General features: G+C 36.8%; 1 protein-coding gene across 1 annotated transcript in view; it reads left to right on the top strand.

Moving 5' to 3' along the window:
• The window catches only part of grid2 (glutamate receptor, ionotropic, delta 2), a 724,936-nt gene that overhangs the window by 112,039 nt on the left and 604,669 nt on the right, over window positions 1-8,228 (top strand). The window lies entirely within an intron of this gene.

Below are 8,228 nucleotides of genomic sequence, written 5' to 3'. Positions count from 1 at the left end.
CACGCACGCACGCACGCACGCACGCACGCACGCACGCACGCACGCACGCACACACACACACACACACACACACACACACACACACCAGAAAGTGTTTCCCTGCAGAGGGAGAATAGTCACTCCAAGTTTATTTGGTGCATTATTTTTTTATTTGAATCCAAAGGCATTTTGAATGTGAAACTGCATTCATTATCATTTACAGTACTTTTTAAACCTAGATTCCCATTGACATTATTAACATTATTAAACTAAATGGAGGAAGATAACTGATTTTCTGCAGCTTTAGTGTAAAATATGTATAACATGTCACTTATACATAGAACTAGTATTGATTCACTATTTAAAAAAAGGTCTACTGTAGTGTAGACTTGTTAAAAATGACTTTTAAACATGACATGTTGGCACTCTAGTTTCATTATTTTACAGAGTGTTACTGTCAGCCATCTTACTTGTGTTTTGCACTTGATGTGTACTCGCTGTTGCTATGTGTATTTGTGAATTATAATGACAATAACAGTGAATAAATAGAAATATTACAATTAGCAGTTACATTAATGAGGATTGCTGCAGGATGTGATAATTTTAGCAGCGGTACTTATAATTATGTGAATTTTTGTTTTTAAATAAAGTCAGTTATTAAAGTGTCCATTATTATTCATTATAATGTCATGTATTTTATTTTGTTTTAATACAGCAATAATTTAATTTTGCTCAAGGTTATCATACTGTCATGCACAGTTAATCCATCCTACCCTATCCATCTGTCCACTTACCAAGCCATGACACAATGTCATGGCTTGGAACCTCATATCAACACACATTCACACAATACAGCCTGAACACTTTCCCAGTCTAATACATAGACACTCTTGCATTTCTTCTGAACCATAATTATGGAACTGTTTTGATCAGTTTGTCCCTAAACTCAATTTACAAAATTTATTCGAAGAGAAGACAGGCTTTAGGTGAGCCGATTTGCCCTGTTGGCACGCACGCAGCTGGATATCTCATTGACTTGAAGACTTGAGATGTGTCTATCTCTGCTGCCACTTGTGGATTTTAAGGACACATATATAATTGGATTTATGATAAATGGTTCCTGCTTTTTGGATTCGGCTGGTTGCTGTTTTTATCTACAATCAAGGAAGTCGTCGACAATAACTTTTGGACCAATCGCGCTGCTTGCCTTTATGATGGTTTGGTTCGTGTCTCGAGTACCCCGACTCCAATGCTTTGGGCAGAATGGATCAGATCTTGGGGATTTTACTCAGTCACGTTCCATCAGTGTAGCCATGTAATTTGGACATTTTGGAACAGAGTCGATCAACACAGACTCAAGGTAGATGTCATTAAGTTCTACCTGTCCCCAAAACAACTATGTGTTTATCTGAATATGGCTCCCTTGGCTGGCCTTGAAGGTCATTTTATCTGAATTCACCTGGAGAATATGTGATCTGATCAATAATTTTAACATTAGAGATGGCATCTAAAAGAAATGTATTTAAACTATTACATGTGTACACATTGTCATCCCTTAAGTACAATTCATAATGATGGACAACATTTCCTACAAACCAGCAGTGTAATGTATAGATATGAAAATTGATCCAATGTTTTGCTTACTACTTTATTTCCTTTTCTACATGTCCACGTTTTAAATGGTGCCACACTATCTATTTGCACAGTATTACAAGCTGACTTATGATATGCATTTGACAGACTGATAGTAAAAAATGGTGACAATGTTACCAATATAAGAACAACCTACTTCAAACATGAAAGATGTGTTTAGATCATATGGGTGAAACTGGTTAAGAGATAAAGGAGCTGAGGGAAGAAAGGGTTATCAAGGGTGCTTCTGCTGTTTTCTAAGCAATTATTAGAGCTGTTGCTGGCAGTTCCCTCAAGGGATGACTGCACACAAGTCCACACTACACATTCAGAAGTGAAACACATGAACAACTAAGTGCCTGGGTCAGGTAGGTAAACTAAAAATAAAAAGAGTGAAGGTTGAAATAAACTTTAATGAAAGAGCCAATGCAGTGAAACCAGCTATAGATAAGTACATAAGAAGATGGAAAGGAAGAAAGAGATAGAAGTGTTGAGATGAAATCAGAAAACGTGAGATCCACTAAAAAGGAAATAAGATAAGCCTTTCCCTGTAGTTTAGGAAAAACGTGTGTGTGTTTGTCTGTGTGTGTGCGCGCATGTGTGCATGTGTGATTGAGGGGCTGTAACTGATGAAATGCTTGCTGATCGTTTTTAAAATGGTCTCTGTTCATCTTATTCATGCGTCTGGATAACAATTGAAGTCTCATCTGACAATAGGGATAGACATACTCTAAATTCAGTACAAACACCCCATTTATTAATTACCTTTATTAACATACATTAACTTTACTAAGATTATTTTTTAGATGTTTTTTGACAATTCTCAAACAAACCTGAAGAGAAGTAAAAACACACACAAGGCAAAATAATATACAATAAGAATGTACTTTTGTTGCCCAAGTTAGGTTGAATGTGAGAACAAGTTCCAAGGAAATATCTTTTGAAAAAGATTTTGAAGCTCACAATGGAGCCATGCAGTATATGTCTGTCTGTCTCTCTTGCTGTCTTTCCACACACACATACACTCCTCCCCCCCACACACACAGTCATATTAAAACATACTTTGTATTTAATTTAGTCAATGTGCGTTGTGCTGTCCAGTCATCCCTAGATAAACCAAAGCCATTGAGTTTTCTGTGTCACTGCACTGTCTTTATTGTTCTTTGATTACATTCTATTGCTGGCCATTCTTTAACTTGAATGTGACAAGGTAGGATAAAGAGTGTGAGAAAATCTCAGACAAGAGACTAAGCAGAGGATAAATCTCTGTGGACAGCTCACTTCTTTCCATCCCCACAGTCAGACAGGCCCGGAGCCACACAGGCATAAAGGACAGTGTTTATAGACAGGAGAAAGCACTTAGTTCCTCCTTCACACCTTTCAGCCAGGAGGTCTTCTGAGAGTCACTGACAGGAAAAGAGAGACAAGACGAACGGGAGTTAAAAAAACATCAAGATAGAAGAGAATAGAAGGGTTAGAAAGGTCATAGGAGTTAAATTGAGGGAGGAATAGGGTAGGAGAACTCTTCTCTGAAGGCCTAAAAAGGAGACAAAGAAAAACAAGAACGGATTGATAAAATATAGGAGCAGAAAATTAAGAAATCCAGATAACAGCATTTACAAAAAATGAAAATGAGAAAATGTGGGTGTAAGTCATCACATAGCATATACTGTGGAGACACCAAATGGTAAGAAAAACATGGAACAGTGAGGACTAGGTGATTGAAGATCACATCTAAAATGAAAGACAGTTGTTACATATGCATATAGTTATACTCCATTGAAAATTCAAGACAAAGAAGGTCAGAAGAGGTCAACTAAAAAGCAAAACAAAATATGCAAATATAAAAAGCTAAATATTTTTGGGAGGTAAACATGACTTGCCATAAAGGAAGCACAAAGCGTAGTAATGCATGACATTAACTATCCACCAGGTAGGACTACTGGGAAACTTCATAAAAGATGGGCATCCACTATATTGAAACACTCAAAGGGTTTTATGTTGGATGAAAGAGAAAACAAGGAGAAAGGCAGGGAAGAGTGGATGACTGCAGTGGAGAGGAGTCTGTGTGGAGATAAGGGTGACAGTGAAGTGGTAAAGTGAGGACACAGAAGTAGACACTGTCTGGTGTGTATTTCCATGGGACATAGGAGCATGTTGTCACTGAACACAAATGGCTCCCTTAGTTCTCCGTGTGTTGGTGAATGTTCTTAGCCACCATCAGGTTACAATTTTATTACATACTTCCTTAGGGAGATTAGTGCCAGATGTCAATGTCTAAAATACATCTGGAGTCTAGTTTATGTTAAACCCCATGTAGCAACTAATTCATTCATATTTTATCATTGTTCTGTAGAGACCACAAGCAATTAAGGATTCAAGGATTTCTTTTATTGTCATACCAGTTCACATTTGCATTCGTTTAGCATTTTAGCACCTGCATCTACATGACCTCTGACTGTTTATGCTCCCCATTTCTTTAAAATGGATACATTTATTTTAAATTGTATTAAGATATTTTAAGACTTTGGTCCTTCCAGATTCCCAGGTGTGGTACATGGTGAAACTACCTGGATAGTTGGCTTAGCAACTTTCCTCAGTGTGGTACCATACATCCCCTTGAATCCAAATGCTAGCATCACTGTTGACTTGTAATCCTCTGGTTGAAAATGTTCTGAACACAGAACACTGGTACATGTTGGCACAATAAAGTTGGCCCGTTTGATTCCAACAAACTTTATTCATTTATCCTGAATGTTTTTGATTTTTGGGAAAAAAATAAATGTTAACTCACTTCTTGGCTTTATTACCCCAGACCTGTGCAACACATCGATACAACATTTTGTTCCAGCGACGAATAGTCTGGCAATAAATGAGAAAATCTGTTTGTTTCGCCAGAGCCAGAACCTTTCTTGATGTCTGAGCCTGTTTATGGAAGTGAAGGGCTGTTTCCAAAGCCCCAGCTTGAAAATTCACAAACAAATAATCCTTTTAAAAACAAGTTTGCTTTACATTTCAACATATGACACAGTATGCAGGTGTTTATTTATTTTTTTCATTTTGCTGGACATGCAATATGAAAAAAATGGTGGGTGTTGGACTTTGATGTCATTGAAGATGATTGAGAAGCGATCCTGTTTTTTTTTTTTGTCTTTGTAAAACTACAACTTAATATAAATGTATATGTCATTTTATGTAACATCTTAATGGCAATGTGCTTATTTTGTTTAAGTTTTTATGTCGCTTTTTTCTCTCTCATTGAATAGTTTATATTTTACTATGAAGCACTTCGGGATTTGATCTGTTTAATATGATATTTAAATATTATTTTCTCATTATGTAATGGCTTGATGATGATTGTTAAATCTAATTTGGTCATTAAACAATGTTATAATTTAACAAAAAAATAAATAAAAATTAACAGACAGCAACAACAAAAGCCCACACAGCATAGCATACTATTTCTGTAAGTTTTTGATAAATATTGCACTTACATCAACAGTATTTAAAAACTCTTATTTTAGGAACTTAAATACATGTAAGTATGGAGAGGAGTGCAAAGTGAAATATATTTCCAACAGTTTTCCTAAATTAAATAATTATTTGTTGTTTAACTTTTTGGAACAGTGGACCATATCTTCACTCTGGCAGAGCTGCTAAGGGGGTCAAGTGAGTTTTCTTCCCCGTCTACATGCTTTATGGATTTGGATAAGGCTTTTGACCATGTTCATTGAGGCATTTTGTGGGGTGCTTCAGGAGTATGGGGTATCTGGGCTGCTTTTAAGGAATGTCCAGTCCCTGTATAACCAAAGCAGGAGCTGCGTTTGCATTCTTGACACAAAATCAAGCTCATTCTCAGTGCAGGTTCGATTCCACCAGCGCTGTCCCTTGTCTCCAATTCTGTTTGTGGTGTTCATGGACAGGATATCAAGGCACAGTTATGGAGAGGAGGGTGTCTGGTTTGAGAACCTCAGGGTCTCAACTCTGTTATATGTAGATGATGTGGTTCTGCTAGTATCTTCAGGCCAATACCTTCAGCACACTGGGGTGGTTGGCAGCTGATTTTGAAGCAGCTGGAATGAGTCAGTTCTTCTAAGTCTGAGGCAATGGTTCTTGACCAGAAACAGCTGGAATGTAATGATGGCATTGCTTTGGCCAGGCATATGTATTTTAAATTTACACAAATACACAATGCCATTTTTATTTTGAGCTTTTCATGATTTGTGCTGCTAATACAAAAAAAAAAAAAAAAAAAAAAAATCAGCAGCCAGGTTCAATTTTTATTTTATTTTATTAAGTTTTGACATTTCAGTGAAGAATCCCAAGCACGTTAATTTTGTGGCTAACGTTGTTGAAAACTAAACCATCTTAAATCTTGAAATGCACAAGTCTTGTCATGTTGAAGATGCAATACCAAGAATGGAGTATTTGGTAGAAGAGTTGATTTTACCGTTTGTTAAATTTATTTGAACAACCAGAAATGTTATCAGAAAAAAAAAACCTGACATAAATACCAATAACATTAATAATAAAACAACAAAAATAAACAGGCTCTTTGAAGGAGTGCTCGACTCTTACAATCTCACATGCAACAGTTTTAATCAAATACTGTCTGTTATCCTGATGCATGCTCAATAATCCAGGTAGAAAAATCTAAAAAAGAACTGTCTGTTATGTTAGTACTTTCTGTTCAGATGTTCACACAATTGATTTGCAACTATTTTCTCAAGAATTTTTGAAATGAATGTTAAATTAAATTTAGGTCTAATTGGCCAGAATTCCAGAATCAAGATCAGATTTCTTAAATAAAGGTCTAATTACAGCCACATTAAAGCACTGTGGTACATAACCATTCATTAGAGACAAATTTAGCAGATCCAAAATGGGTTATTAATTAAAGTAAATACCTCTTTAAACACTTTGGTTGGGATGGGATCTGCATACAGGTTTGATTTGGATGAAGCTGTTAATTTTGACGTTTCAGGGAGCTCAGCAGGACAAAAACTGTTAAAACATAAACCAGGTTCTAGTGACATTTCTAAAGCTGCCTCATCTGACAGGGAATTGGAGGCAATAGTAGGAAGAATGGTGTGAATTTTTTCTCTAATTGAAACAATTTTATTTATAACAAATCTCATGAAGTCATCACTGCTTATAGCTGTAGGGTTACATGGGTCAACAGATATAGGACATTTTGTTAGTCTAGCTATAGTACTGAACAGAGACCTGTGGTTATTTTTATGTCATCTATAAAAGATGAACAATATAAAGTTCAAATTCAAGTTTTTTTGTCATTTGCATCACATGTAGTACATGAGGTGGAACAAAATTATATACTCAAGGTCCCATTTACACTCATAGCAAAAATATAAAGTATAAAAAGAAAGAGTGAATAAAGATCTAAGATATACTCTAAGATATATGCTACATGAGCGCTAAACAATACACTAAAGGTTATGAGATATATGCTAAACACTAATAATGTAAAATAATATGGTATATTAAACAGCAGCCCGAACATGAATCTGTAGTGAGTAGATAGATGGGTTTGAATGAATACAGCAGTATGAGATAGTCAGCAGCATGAGATCAGTAGCATGGACAATTAGCAGCACAGATATGTCACATCACCAATTAAAGTGACATTACAGTGATTTTTTTTTTTCCCCTTACAGTAATAATCCTGGTTAGGGATTTATTTGAGTCTTAACAGTTTCATGGTAGAAGCTGTTCCTTAGTCTAGTGGTTCTACACCTAATGCTCCGCAACCTTCTGCCTGAGGGGAGCTGGACAAAAAGTGAGTGTGCTGGGTGAGTGGGGTCCTTCATGATGCAGGTGGCCCTCTTCTTGCATCTGAAGGTGTAGATGTCTGTGATGATGGGAAGGCTGACCCTCAACAGTCTTGTGTGCAGCATTTACCACTCTGCAGAGCTTTTCTTTTTGAAGCTGTGCAGAGCCCATGCCACATGTTGATGCTGTAGCACAGGATGCTCTCCACTGCACACCTGTAGAAGGAGGTGAGGACTGAGCTTCCCAGACCAGCTCACCTTAGCCGCCTGAGGAAGTAGTCTCAGATGAGCTTTCTTGATCAGGCTGTAGTGTTGTTGCCCCAGGTGAGATTGTCATTCAGGTGCATACGCAAGTACTTGTAACTGGAGACTGGAAGGAGATGGGTGTGTTTGTTCCTTCTGACATCCACAATCTAGCTTTACGGAGGGCTTTCTAATATGTTAGCAGGCTATCGTTCCAAGTAAAATAAAATTCTTCCATGTTACTGGATGAGAGACAGCAACAAAGCCAAGATTCAACTTGTCTGCTGGCTTCCTTAGATAGAGAACTTTACTAATTGGCTTTTTTATGTTTGTGAATGTTCCTGTAAAGTGCCCTGAGACAACTTTGTGATTTGGCACTATATAAATGAACTGAATTGAATTTACAGTTTTCTAGATGCCTGTTTTAAAGTAGGTAACTCAGAATTGAACCAAGGAGTCAGCTTCTTCTCATTAATCACTTTCTTTTCAGCAAAGCAATTTTATCAAGTAAAGTTTGCATTGACGTTGTAAAATTATCGACAAGATAATCTAAGTCACTGCTCTCTATTGCATAACCCTGCAAGA

Source organism: Nematolebias whitei, chromosome 8 (genome assembly GCF_014905685.2).
Source record: "Nematolebias whitei isolate Nwh7 chromosome 8, NemWhi1, whole genome shotgun sequence".
NCBI classification, from domain to species: domain Eukaryota; kingdom Metazoa; phylum Chordata; class Actinopteri; order Cyprinodontiformes; family Rivulidae; genus Nematolebias; species Nematolebias whitei.
Note: the sequence above shows the minus strand (reverse complement) of the source record. Positions and strands in the feature narration are given on the sequence as shown.